This window comes from Drosophila ananassae, chromosome 3R, assembly GCF_017639315.1.
Source record: "Drosophila ananassae strain 14024-0371.13 chromosome 3R, ASM1763931v2, whole genome shotgun sequence".
NCBI classification, from domain to species: Eukaryota; Metazoa; Arthropoda; class Insecta; order Diptera; family Drosophilidae; genus Drosophila; species Drosophila ananassae.
In genome coordinates, this window is record NC_057930.1 from 22067176 (window position 1) to 22081366 (window position 14191).

The following is a 14191-nucleotide window of genomic DNA, read 5'->3' on the forward strand; positions in this document are numbered from 1 at the left end:
CTTATCCGATTCTTGAGCGGAATACCTTAAACGATTTCTAGATCGATTCTCCATCAATCTGCATCAAAATCTTTAAAATATTTTTTTTAAAGATTTTTTCTCAAATTTCCAGGGCTATCCCCTTCACAATGTAGCATCTGCATGGGGAGCACAATATGGCCCACAACGAAAGCTTTATCTTGGGCAATATTTATCCGATTCTTGAACGGAATACCTTAAACGATTTCTAGATCGATTCTCCATCAATTTTCATTAAAACCTACAAAATAATTTTTTTTTAGATTTTTTCTCAAATTTTCTGGGCTATCCCCTTCAAAATGTGGCAACTGCATGAGGAGCACAATATGGCCCACAACGAAGGCTATATTTTGGTCAATACTTATCCGATTCTTGAGCGGAATACCTTAAACGATTTCTAGATTTCTAAAATAATTTTTTTTTAGGTTTTTTCTCAAATTTTCTGGGCTATCCCCTTCAAAATGTGGCAACTTCATTGGGAGCACAATATGGCCCACAACGAAAGCTATAGCTTGGGCAATACTTATCCGATTCTTGAGCCCCCTTCACAATGTTGCAACTGCATGCACAATATATAAAAATTTAATGCCGCAGATTCTCTGATATTAGAGTAGATTTCATGAACATTCATATTCCATTTTAAAACACCGATTGCATGTGCGTAATATTCATGTAACTGCTGTCAACGCGAAAAAGCCAAGCCCATACTGTTTAAAATGCAACAGCAGGCAAAAATTAGCAAAAATGGTTGGTCATGTACCGCGACGTTTGTTTGACTTTGCTTCGCGTACAAAAAAAAATGGAATACCATGCGTGTTGCAATATTTTTTGTTGCTCTCCTCAGCTTGTTTGCAACAGTGGCAACATTAAAAATGCAGGAGCAACAGCAACGCAGCCGCAAACTATGCAAATCAGACAAATGCATTGCTTCGAACCAACTTTCTACCAAAAAAGCCGGTCCCTTTTCTTGTCTAAAGTCTTTCTCTTTTGCCACCCACACCTTTGACTTTTTTTTGGTATAAAGCAGTGCACTTTAAAAAATTTAATACGTAAAATAAAACATTTTTTGAATAAAAAAAGTTAATGTTTTAAACCTCAAATATTAAAAACTTTATGATTACTTAAGAAAGTTATAAAAGAAATATAATTATACTTATTATTATAATTTTTAATAATTTCTTCAAGTGCTGGAAAACCTCCAAGAACTTTTACAATGTGCATCTCGTATAAAATTGGCTGCCTTTCAGCGGCGTTTGCATTGCATTTTCTTGGAAAATGTTCGCCCTTGTCTTGGCCAGGTCCCTCCCTCCGGCCTCCCGCTACCACCATCGCACGATACCCGATACCCACTTTTCCGATTTTCCTCCACCACCCTCTCTGGAAAACTCCCGCCTGCATCGCTGCATACATATGTGGCCAAATGGGTATTATCTATAAAATGCCCGCAGGTACTTTTCCACTGTTTTGGCCATATTTCAATGCAGCCCGACTGCTGATAGCCAACTGCTGCCACAGCCGCGTTGCATTGTTGTAAATTTTGATAATTCAGGGTGTTGGTAAAAACTTTGAAGTGGCATTAATACGCCAAATGTTGGTTCTTGGTTTTCTTTTTCTTGGCCAAGTCTTTTATCGCCAACTTGGCTGGGTGGTTTTTGTGCCTTCATTGTTTTTTTTATTTGGGAGGTTATATGGAGCACAATGGAAGCGTTTAAATTAGTTAGCTTTTTGGTTACGAATATGTCTGTCTGCGTGGCCCAATTCCCTGTGGCTAACTATCGTTATCCTGCTTGATTCCTGTTCACATCCTCGACAGCCCAAAGTTTCAAGCCTTCGTGATTGTTGTGGTTAGAAGTCCTGCGCTGTGGTTGCTACTCTAAGATCCAAGGACCAAGATTTTGTTTTGACAGGAAAGGGCACAGTAGGGTATATATTTTAAGTGAAGATCCTTCTATAAATTAAAATATGAGTAAATTATTTTTAGAAAAAGCACACACATTATCAATTATTTTTAGCTAATACCTTTATTAAAAACACCATAAAATTATGTAGAAAACCTATCAAGTCGCCTACAATTCACTATAAAATGTAATATTGCTTTGGCCCAAGTTCGGGCCGCTTCAAAGTTTTGGCCCATTGTTTGGCTTTGCCTAACCACATGCTCTGCATTTAATAACATTTAATGTTTGGCTACCTCAGCGGTTTCTTCTCTGTGTTTGTGTAGCGGTGGGTGAGGGTGAATCGGGAGAGGGGCGTAACCCACCTGAGGGTCTGGCACAATCTACAATTTTGTTATAAATATAAATTAAGAGCACCCATTGTTGCATTTGCCGCATTGTTTGCCTCTGACTTGTACGGAAGTTTGTTGGGAAAGTACGTTGGGAACAAAGAATATGCATGCAGGCTATGAATATTGATTGATTGTCAAATTGGTTTATCAATCTATCAAGGAGCCGAGAAGGACTCAATTGTGTGCACCTAGAAGGCAACGAAAGGATAAGAAAGGAAGCCGCAAAAAGTGTAATTGGATTGGATTAAGCTTGTTCTATGAAAGGTTTCAAAAGGACAAGATGTTGGTTTATTTTCAAGTAAAGTGAGAGGTCATTAGAAGGTTTAATATTCGAAAATTTCAACATTAAGTTGCTCTAATAAAATATTTATTTAGTCAAGGATAGACAAGCCTACTCGATACTACTCGATCCTACTCGATAGGAATTTACTGTCCTGCAGAATGCGTTCAAAGCAATAAGTCCTTAAACTGGCTTCTGTTATTTAATCCTCTTTCGAATAACAAAAACTACTTCTTCCATTTAAATTGTAATCTCACACTTGAAGAGTACTTTAATTTAATGTTTTGTTTATCTAACCTGAATGCTGGTTGTCCAATTCACTAAACCAAGGCATCAAAATTAGCCTTGAGAACCTCTAGAGTGCCATCGACCATAACCAAGCTCCTGCAGGACTCGAGCTTTTGTTTTGTTTCAGCTTTTATCCTCCAGCCGGAGGATACCCCTCGCTAGGATGTTGCAGCCTGGATAGAGCAACATTTCTTGATTGCATTTTGAAAGAATAATGAAAATTAGCCGCCGCAACTACAGCACCACACACACAAAGCACAACATTGGGTTCATTTTCTCCCTTATTTTTTGTATTTTATATTTTTTTCTTTTTTTTCTTGCCCTGACTGGAGGGCTGGCCGAGTGTATTGTTTTTACGTATTCCGCGCAGCTATCAAATTGCTTTTGCCGGCGCATTTTTAAGCAGCACCAAGTTGCAAGCTTCGCTTAGAAGGACCAAGCCAAGCCTCCAGCTACCCAGATAGTGAAATTAAATAAAAATGTAACACAAAGTTTGCCACGCTTGGGGTTCTTGGTTCTGGTTCTTGGATTATTTGAATTTGAATTATGTTGAATTAAGAATGTTTACTGTGTGTGTTTTGTTGGGTTTCGTTTCGATATGCAAAAGTTGATTAAAGTTCCTGGCATAAGGACAATGGGGAGGAAAGAACACTGCTGCCAAATGCATAATTCATAGCCGTTTGCCTTACAATTAGCGAAGAACCTAAAAAATGCATTAAACTTTCAGTAAGCGAGTATACCCAGTATACCCAGAGCACAATGTCTGGGGCAGTTAAACTTTAAAGAATACAAATTCCCAGTTACCAGTAAAAGTCCTGGGCAACGTCGTAGTCGTAGTCGTCTTCGTTGGTTGGCCTTCATAAATCTTCATTAGGGCCCTGCCTGCAATAGCGGTGAGTTGGAAAGCGTTGAAAAGTGAAAATTCAGCGCTCTTAATGAGCATCGTTGAGTAATTAGCCAACATTGTGGTTCGCCAGACCTTATCCTTGTACCGACCGACCGAATGCAGTTGCATTAAACATCCTTGCCATCGTTACCAGTCCTGGCCCTTTTTCTTTAACTCAGCTTAATCAATTATTTATTGAAGTCGCTTTGCTTTTTCTTACAATTTTATTTCGCCCTCTCTGCTTTTCATTGGCCATAGCCAAAGCCAATTCAAAGCCACATAGAAAAATAGCCAAAGTTGTTGGAATTTAGTTTCCTTTTCTTTTTGCTGGTCTTCTAGTGAGTATTTACTGCATTGAGGTTTCAGGATAAGTGCCCTTCAAATGAGTTCATCAATTAACGCTCAACTCGAATTCCAAGGGGCGGTGGGTCTATTAAGCCAAAAACTGATTGAGGGCCGAGTCTGGCAGTAACCTACATTCTATTGGCATTCTATTGGCCTTGATTGCTTTCCCTTTTATGGATACCTGGTGTTCAATGCCCAGGTTAGCTATGGCTATACAGTATACTGCTAAAAACACAGCAACGCACTTTAGAGCCCCACAAAACATTTAATTGGTCGCTCAGCTGTAAATTCACTCGACTGCATCAAAGATTTACAACTTGGCTCCGGACAGGACCCGGTCTGGGTGTGAGGGGATTTTCCAATTGCTTGGTCCGCAAAGAGGTAAAGAGCGAGCAGGGCAGGGCAGGGCAGATGTTTTTGGTCTATGCAAGCGGTTTGCATTTGGCATTTATTGCCACGCTACCAATGGTAACTGGGCAACACCAGCTCCTTCCCGTCTGCCACTTCCAAATGCCTGATTTCGGGTCCTGTTCCTGTTTCTGTTCCTGTTTGGCTTAGGCATGAGCAGCTGCACTTGGCTTTTGTGCTATTTGTTGTTTGTCCTTTCTGGCTCTAAGTCGGCAAATTCAAACTGAAATTGCGTTGACTGCAAGCCCGTGAAGAACGACCTTTCAGCCAGGCTAATAAATTACTTAATTGTTAGCTGACACTGACTTTGATTACATTTTAAGACAGTACTTAATCACTTTTGTTTCCAGAGAAGATGCTAGTTTTGCTTTATTTATTTGGAGATTTTTAAAACTTGTATTTACCTTCATTTTCAGATCCTTTTCTGTTTCAGAACCAGGACCTGCTCTTGATAACTTTGATTCCATGTGATTCCCATACATTGCTGTACAACCGACCTCATTCCGATATCCGGATGGACAACCGTTCAGCTGTAAATTTGTATTCAATTAAAAATCATTTCTTTGTCAATTATTCATTCATTGTGCAACGAGTCCTGGCAAATGGGGCGCCGTTCTGGCTCAGCCAGCCAGACAACCAGTCAGCCGTTCATTAAATTTATGAAAAACATAAAAATCAATTTTTATTTATATACACATACATATATATTTCTATTCCCAACAAAAACTTTGCACATTCCCGCACAAGCAAACTGCCTGACAGTCCGACCATATTTATTTCATCTATTTTTTTTTGTTGCATTTTTTTGTTGCACATTCTGGGCCTTTGTGTGGTGTTCCTGTGTGGGAATTGTGCATTTCGCATTTTTACTTGACTGAAAGTTGCATAAATCAAAATTGTTAATCAATACACATTGTCCATAAACAAAATCCAAGTCGGGAAAGTAAAAACCAGGGGCAGCTTTCACAGGAGATCATAAATACAAATATTCATTTTTCTCGAATGAGTTTTATTATTTTTTACGGTTGCGGTTTAAAAAGTTTCACATCAGTTGAAATATTTTGTTAATGGTAACATATTTATCTCACAGACTTGCTATATACATTTTTAAACAATTTAAAAAAGAAACTTTAAGTTTTTTTTAACTTTCAATAATTTTCTCTAATATTAAAAGCACAATTTCCATTATCCTCTTGACCCAGTTTGTCCAAATTTTAATCTGTTAAGTAAAACTAATAATAAACATTTGACATTCTTGGCAATCTGGACCAACCACTAGGCCAGTGTTTTCCTTGGAGCAGAATCCTGATACAAGAGAAACCAATCTGAGTACCTCTTGTGCCTGTGCCGCTTCAGTGGGGAACAGCATGTGCGCCATGTGTGTAAGCCCCATAATATATATCGATAATATTTCATTACACCATCCTCCTCCTTTCATACCCTCTCTCCGTCCACCTCGCTCCTGACAGGACTACCCGTGAGTGCGTCGGAGTGCGCACATAAATTTGGCAAAAGTAAATGCACTGGCATATTGGCCAAGAGGTTGTAAGAGGGCTTTCCAAGTCCAACTCACAAAGATGTTTTCCCGGACGAGGGCAACGCAGTTTGCTTGTAATGGAGCTTAATGCAATTTCCACCCACTGAGCCACCCACTGAACCACTACCCACTGGACCATCCCCCCAAAAAACCCCACTCCGATATCGAAGCAAACGCCAACACAATTTCAGTCACAGAAAACATATTTTTACTTTGTGCTATTAACCTTTTGGTTGAAAGGCAAAGAAAAGGGAAAAGTAAGTTAAAAACATTAACTAAAAAATATACAAGAACGCGAACATTGAAAGAAAGAGAAAATGCAATTTGTTTGGCACTTGTTATACGGGGCGTATACACGATGTCGACATTTGCCACTCGAGAGTATCGCTAATTAGCTGCTGGCAGATTTGCAACCAAAGGAACCACCCGGCAACATCTGAGCCGTAAGTTAGAACATGAATGGCATATTTCCCTCTTCTTCTCTCGAAAACTTCCCTTGCAAACAGCAGATCCTGTGGACTTCTTGCCATCGCTGGCCGCATAAAAAATCGCTTAAGTTAAGCGAAGCGTCAAGTCGTTTGGTTGTCTGTGTCCACCACAAAGGATTCGGCCAGTTAGCCAGCCAACACTCCAGTGGTTACCACTTTGTCCTCATCCTCCGTTAAAGACTTGGCTTAGAGATGTGCACCGAAAGTTTGTTGCCAGTTTTTATGAGAGTTTGGCATGGAGCTTGCATTTTAAAACAAGTATTCCAGAAAGGCATTAGGGTGGGTTATTTAAAAGTGTCTTTAATGATTTTAGAAATAATACATTAAACATTAACGAATCCTTTTTTTAAGCGCCATCCTGGCCAGCTCGTCCATCTCTAGTTGCAGACCAGTGCGGAACTAACCAACTGAAATGTTGTCTTTGACATGGCTGTCGGTTTATCGCGCCGCTTGTCAGCACAGCTTCCTCCTCTTCCACCGCCAGGATCTTCCTTTTTTTTTAGCTTCTCCTGCACCCATTTTTTTTTTGGTCTGTGGAATAGCTTTTGTTGCATGTCATTTGCCAGTGGGAGAGCTAATCGAAAGAACGAGATAGAAAGAGCAAGTAACCGGAACAGCCTCAATTTATTTGCACTTAGGTTGCGAAGGACAAGAGGTTAACAACGCCACTGGCAGCTGCTTTGGCCAACTCTCTGCTGGTGTTCACTTTTCCATCCTTTTGACCTGTTCCATTGGCTTATCTCCGGTTGAAAATGGTTGAATGCAGCGAACACACCTGTGGCCAAGGTGACCAAGGGTCGGGCCACTTAATTGCTTAAAAATGCGAAAATAATTGCAGCAAATGCATTCAAGCCATGGCCAGCCAAGCAGCTGCAGTTAACCGAAAAATGGACCAGATGGCCAAGGAGACCTTTTCCGACTCCCCAAACAAGTGCCATGCATTTTCATTACGTTAACGGGAGAAAAACACACGGAAAATGCAATGCCATTTCGGCCAATAAGCGACAATTGTCGCTACCAACTCGCCATCGTCGTCGTCTTCTTCCGGCCGCAGTTCTGGCTCTTTGGGTCTTAGCCGGCCAGCCATGCAAATTCAATTTGGCCAAAGGACCGGGCGAGAAAAAAACGCTCGAAAAAACACGGCAACATGCGTTCAAAAGTCGCGAATCGTCAAGTGAGTGACAGGTGAAGTGGGCCAAGAAAAGAAATTCATTTCACAAGAGTCGAAAATAATATACACTTTCTTTGTGGATAAAAATCAATTTTTTACCTTATACATTTATCTAAAATATTCATGTCACTTTTTCACATCATATCTTTATTTCAAATATCATAATTCATAGTTAATGTAGTTACTTGTCATATACCTGATGAAGTTCCTTTCCTTCGTCCTTCTCTTTCCAAAAATGTCGACAACAAATGACGAATGCAATTGGGACATCCTCCGAATGTCCTTTTCTCCTTTCGAAAGTTAAACATGCGCGGTTTCTGCTTTGTGGCTTAAACATTTGCTGACTTTTCTCTTAACCAACCAAAGCGATTTTGAACTTACCTTTTTTAAAAATTGTTTTTTTCTTTTTAAATAGGAGACTTTAAGGAAAAATGGCATACATTGTATTAAGCTCAAATGTTCTAATCCCTCAAAAGAGCAACATTGAAAATGAAAAAGGATATGTCTGCACATTGCATTTGCATTTTTCTTTTCCTACACTTCTTCCTCTAAACGCTGGCCAAATATATGTGATATAAATTTTCTTGAACAATTTACAAGCCAAGCGTATAGAAAAAAAAGCGCCAACCACTTTCATGCTAAAAATTATGCTATAATTCAAAAACAGCGCCAACGCACAAACACAGACACACACACAGTGGCGTAAAACATGGGCCGTTCATTAGCACAAAACCCACACATTAATTTTTTTTCCGCCAGTATGTGTGTGCGAACTGCTGCTAATCTTGTGGGAGTAAAAATGCAAGCCTGTATGTGTCACATGCATGGGTGTGTGTCGCCATAAAGGATATATGCCGTGTTTTTAGCACGCTGTGTCTGTGGGCATGTGTTAGTTACTTTATGTAGCACCATGACTGCAGCAGCAGCATCAAAAACATGAGATAAAAAAATAAATATGTTTTAGTTAAGGATTTTTGGGACTATGAGATACCTGGTACTGTCAGTATTTTTAATGGGAAATATTTTAAGACTATAATATTCAAAGGAACAAAATTTATAATACCACAAAAGTAAGAATTATTTAGAGATTAAGCTATAAAATATTTAGGAAAGAATATATACTATTTAACCATTATTATATATTTTTAAACCTTTAAAGAGTTCTTTGACATTATTTCCAAATAATACAATATACCCCACAACCAATATTAAAGCCAATGCCCACTTTTCGACTCCTTTCGCTTGAGATTCTATAGCAGCTTTGGTTTAAGCCATGACACACAGCCAGGAGGAGGAGCCAGGAGGTAGGACTGGCAGGAACTAGGAGCCAAGGGAGCCAAGAGTCGGGGCCAATTTCAGTTTCGGTGATAAATTCCGTATAATAAAGAAGACATTAAGCAAACGCCGGCAACTGTCGCCTGCGAATGGCGAATGAGGATGACAAGGACAACGACAACAAGGACCGCCCGCTGCCTGAACACATTTTACACCTTGCTGGAGTAGCACTAAAAAAATTTATATTATCCCAACCAAAAAAAAACGTGTATTTTATAGTGTAAACGTTTTAGGGTCAACTAATTGCACCCTTAAATTCATCCAGCGGTCTGGTGAAAGTAGAATTCTATGAGATATTCCCTTTAAAATGTTCTTTCCTTTCAACAGTTGCTGCAAATTAATCAAGTTTATTGATACCCCTGGGGTGATTTGGGCATATTTTATTTGCTGAGGTCATCGACCCAAAACCCAAAAATAACTACTATATACACAAAATCAGTGATAAAAGCATTCCATTTGTGTGGCTAAAAATATGGAAATGCATTGTGTTGAAAAGCAAACGCCATTCAATATTTATGCATATTTATAATTGATTATGATTATTCCGCTATACGGGTCAGCGACGGATATTCCGCACCTGTAATGCCTTTCGGCAAATTCCTATTTAAATCAAAAATGCATCAATGAAAGTGCCATAAATATAATTATAGTTTATAGTCATATTCATATTTAAAACTTTAAAATCCAAAAAGTAGTATAACCGGAAGAGAGTTTCTACCACAAGCTATCCACCTGATAAGCCAACTTCCGGATACATGGTTCTTTACCACCTGTGTTGTTCGTTCTTTTGACTTTGGTTTTTTTTTTTTTGGAAAGAGCTAGTAGTTGCGTTTGACACTTTTCCCTTAGAAACGGAAACCTGCTGCCGTGGAGCAATCAAAGTGCACCAAGGCTGGGACACAAAAGTGCCATGCACGTTAAAGCCAGACGGCTTCTTGGCGGTGATACTAAGAAATAGGAAAAAGGAAAGAGGAACAAAGGACGTAGGATGGTAGACGAAGGACATACGCAACCAAGGAACAACCACAAACCAAACAAGCGGCAACAGCAGAAAGAAATTACATGCAAACAGCAAGACAACAAAGTTGTCAATGTCGATGTTGTTGACGTTGTTTGGCTTGCAACAAATTTCCACTAGAAAAAATAGTAAAATATTTAGGATTATAATATTAATACAATTTTTAAAATTTTTTAGATTGATTTGATTTAAAATTGATGACGGTTTATCAAGGATAAAAGATAGAAAGAAATCTTTACAAAACATTTTTTGAAAATATTTCTTAAATATTTTGTATTACTTTTTTATTAAAACTCTTTTTAAATATTTGACCTCTCTCTTCTTGAATAATTTTTTAAAATGTATTGTTGCATTTGCAGACCAGACTCATATTCAAAGCTTAGATAACAATTCTGTGGCCACAACCACCCTTACACCGCCTCCTTTTTCCCTTTAGCATACAAATATTAGCTGCTAAACAAGTGTTGCCTTTGTTGCTTGTGTTTTGCCCGTCCCCGTCGAACAAACAAACAAAATTCACAATTACATATGCAATGCCCGAAAAAAAGCAAACCTTCGTAGACAAGAATTAAACAAAACAAAAAATTGCATAAAAAGCTAACAAAAAAATGGAAATGCAACAAGCAAAAAAATATTTTGCTTCGTTAAGTTTTCGATGTGCATGTGCAACAAGAGCAACAATAAAGTGTTAATGTGTGCAAACTCTCAAAATGCATAAAAGGGAAAAAAACCACAAAAAATGCAAAACACATGCCCTGAAAATGGATATAAAAAGAACGACAGATACAGGACGCAGGAGCACACTTCATGGTTGATAACTCAAGGATACAAGACGTTGTCATTGTGCAAGCTTATGCAAATGCAATAAAGTGAAATATTGTGAAAAGGAATACAAATATCTGCACTTCATTTAAGGATAAATAAATGTAGTTTTGAAATAAAAAATTTTAGTTTACATATTCCCAAAAAGAATAAAAAATTTAAGATTATTTGAAATGTAAAGTGGACTTTCTTTTCAAATACAAAACATGTTTAAAAATAAATGAAAAATTGAATTCAGTGTTGGCTAGTTTAAAAAACAATTTATTTGCAAAAAGCTTGAGTTGAAAAGTGGCAACTTTTAACACCAGCTCCACGAAGTTGAAATACAACGTATAAAAAGTAAACGCTTTGCAAAACTTTTTATGTGGTCAACCCGTGGAGCAAAGTTGTAGCTTTTGCTGTCCGCAACGCTGGCAATTGTTTTTCTAATTTACCAAAAAAAAAAAATAAACGAAAAATAAAAATGCGTTTCTCTGCATTTCGTTTGCATGGCGAACCACCTGCGAGTACCCATTCCTTTCACTTTTTTTTTGGGAAACCCACTGGCCGCCGAGTCTAAACCACAGCTCACCCACTGACCCCTGTCCTTTCACCTCAAACGAGAGGCAAGAGTTGAAATTCAACAAAATGTCAAAATGCCACTTGAAGTCAGTTTTGGCTTTTTCGCTACCATGCAGCTCGTTTTTTCCCCATTTTGCACCCTCTGCAAATTTGACTTTGTGTGGGGCAGTTTTCTGCATGACTTCTTCAGTTTAAATACCCTGCATGTATCCTCAAAAACCGAATAACATGCATGGTTAAGTAACTTTTTAATAAACAAATTTAATTAAGACAACTCAGTTGCCTTAAAATCTTTTAAAAATGGTTAATTTCATACCACAAAATACATTATTTTTTATCTTCGAGTTTGGGTACTTTCTAACTCTTATAGCCACACCAAAGTTTTATATTTTTGGCGTAACATAACCAAAATATTGTGCTGGCCAATACGAATAATACAAGAGCTACCAAAAAAAAAAGGCAGAAAAAGTTTCGATGTCGTCGCGTTGGCGGGCTGTGCTCCTTTTGCATAAAAGTCGCCAAGCAGTCGCAACTGCATCCAATACTAACCCCAATGCCCCACCTTAACCTCAGCTTTTTGGTAAAAAATAAAAATAAAAAATGAAAAAACAGTAAGCCGTTTGTGTTAGCCGCATTTTGCACATTTTTTGGCTGGCATTTAAAGTCCGTTCAATTACCGCTGGCTGAACAAGTTTGACAGGGAAAATAAAAACATAAAAGAAATATATTAAGCCAGGGAGAAATATTAAACTGCCCGTTAAATATGTACTGCAGTTTTCGCCTTTGGCCTTAACCCTTGGCAGTCAGTGAGGCAGCTAACACTTATTTGATTAGCAAATATGTGCCGCTCTCGATTGGCTTTTAGTGGAGCCCCAATTTTATGTTTTCATTTTCATGTTGGTGGTTGTAAAGGCTTTTTGCCATTAACTTTTGTTCGCCAGATTTCCGGAACATTAGGCAGCCATTATTTGGCTAATTTTGCATCTTTTGGCCATATAATTTACACCAAATAACACACGACTGCACCCACACATACCTTGGCAACATACCGTTAAAAGGGCTGCGTGACTGTTGCTAAAATATTCGCGTAGCACTCATACGCACTGTAGACCCATTTCCGGTCATACGCCATTCCCGGGCCGCCAAGCTGCCTAATCAATGATTCGGAAATTCCTTACGCAACATTAATTTTATGCTTTAGTATTTGAATGCTCGCCTTTAATTTAAATCTTAGAAATACAAACTTGTAAAAAATATAAGCTTTGTAGAGCCATTCTTAAATATTTATAATCAGCAAAAATCTATAATATATCCATAAAAACGTTAAAACTCGTTGTTGGTTCACCGCCAAGAAGAACAATAAATGGTAACTCTGGCAAGACCATATAAGAGTGAAATATAAAGCTTTTTGATTTTTTTCTTTAATTTAAATCCAATAATTGTCACAATTTGAACAGTTTTCTATATATCTATGGTAGCATGCCGAGAAACTGAGTTTTTGGTATTTGCATTTGCATTTTTGCAGCATACGCTGCACAAATAAAATATGCAAGCAACAAATTTGTTGCCAGACATAGTCAATAGCGTAAATTTATTGGCAATTTTTGGGATTTGCAGAGACTCGGTTGGCCTGTTGCCTGCCTCTGTTGCACTACAATCTGCAGCTTCTAGATACATTTCCATTTCGAGTTCCTGCCTCTGCGAGCCTTGCAAAAGAGTTTGATTGTGCAAAATTGCAAATCAAACATGACTAAGGGACACCCAGCTATCCCTGGGTGGTATATGGGATGTGTGGGACCGGAATTTCTTTACAATTGGCAACAAAATGTTTAGAAATTTTTTTTTTTCGATACGTTATTTTTCATGTTTATGCTGCACAGCTGGTGCTGGAAAATTTTTGCTTGCTTAAATTTTATTCTTACTTGTAGAACCAAATACTCCTACTACCGAAAATTGTATAAAAACATTTCCTTATTTACTTTTGTTAACAAATTTCAAATGTATTTAGGTAAACTAACAGAATTCGAATATGAAAATTGTATTTACACTCTAATCCCATACTTAGAGACATTTAACATTATATTTAAGCACATACACGTCCTGACCACCATTTTATTAACCCTTTTAATTGATTTTCCCTTTTGGTGTGCTTGGAATTTGCTTGAAATAGCCAGGCCAGCGGTAAGCTGCTTATGAACCGCAGGTACATTACCGTAAACAAGCTTAAATGCTCATAGAATGCAAATGCATATATACATTTTGCAAATTTTCTGCATTCTGTTTATTTATTTGTTTTTGCAGAGTTCAGCTTAAGCTACAAAAGTGAACTTTTTCACATTCTGGCTATTAGCACTATTTGTCGACTAATTTAGCAACTCCACATACAGATGCAGAATTCAGGGGTCAGATGAGAGGTCAGATGAGGATACAGTTGCAGATACACATGCAAATGCATATCCGCCCCAGGCGCTTAGATGTATGCTATAGCTTCACCACAAATTCGCGTGGTGTGCGCTGAGATAAATGAGCGTGTTTTAGTTACACTTCCTCTCCTCAGTTTCCGTGCCAAATAAAATAAAATAAAATATATGCAAATAAACATAAATAACATAAATAAGATGGAAACCGCAAGCAGACATAACTAACAGTGAGTGCTAAATAAAAATGAAATGAATGCATGTGTGGGTGCATTGCATATGCTTATATTTATGCTTGTGTGCGATTTCCCTCTTGGCCGCCATGTTCTT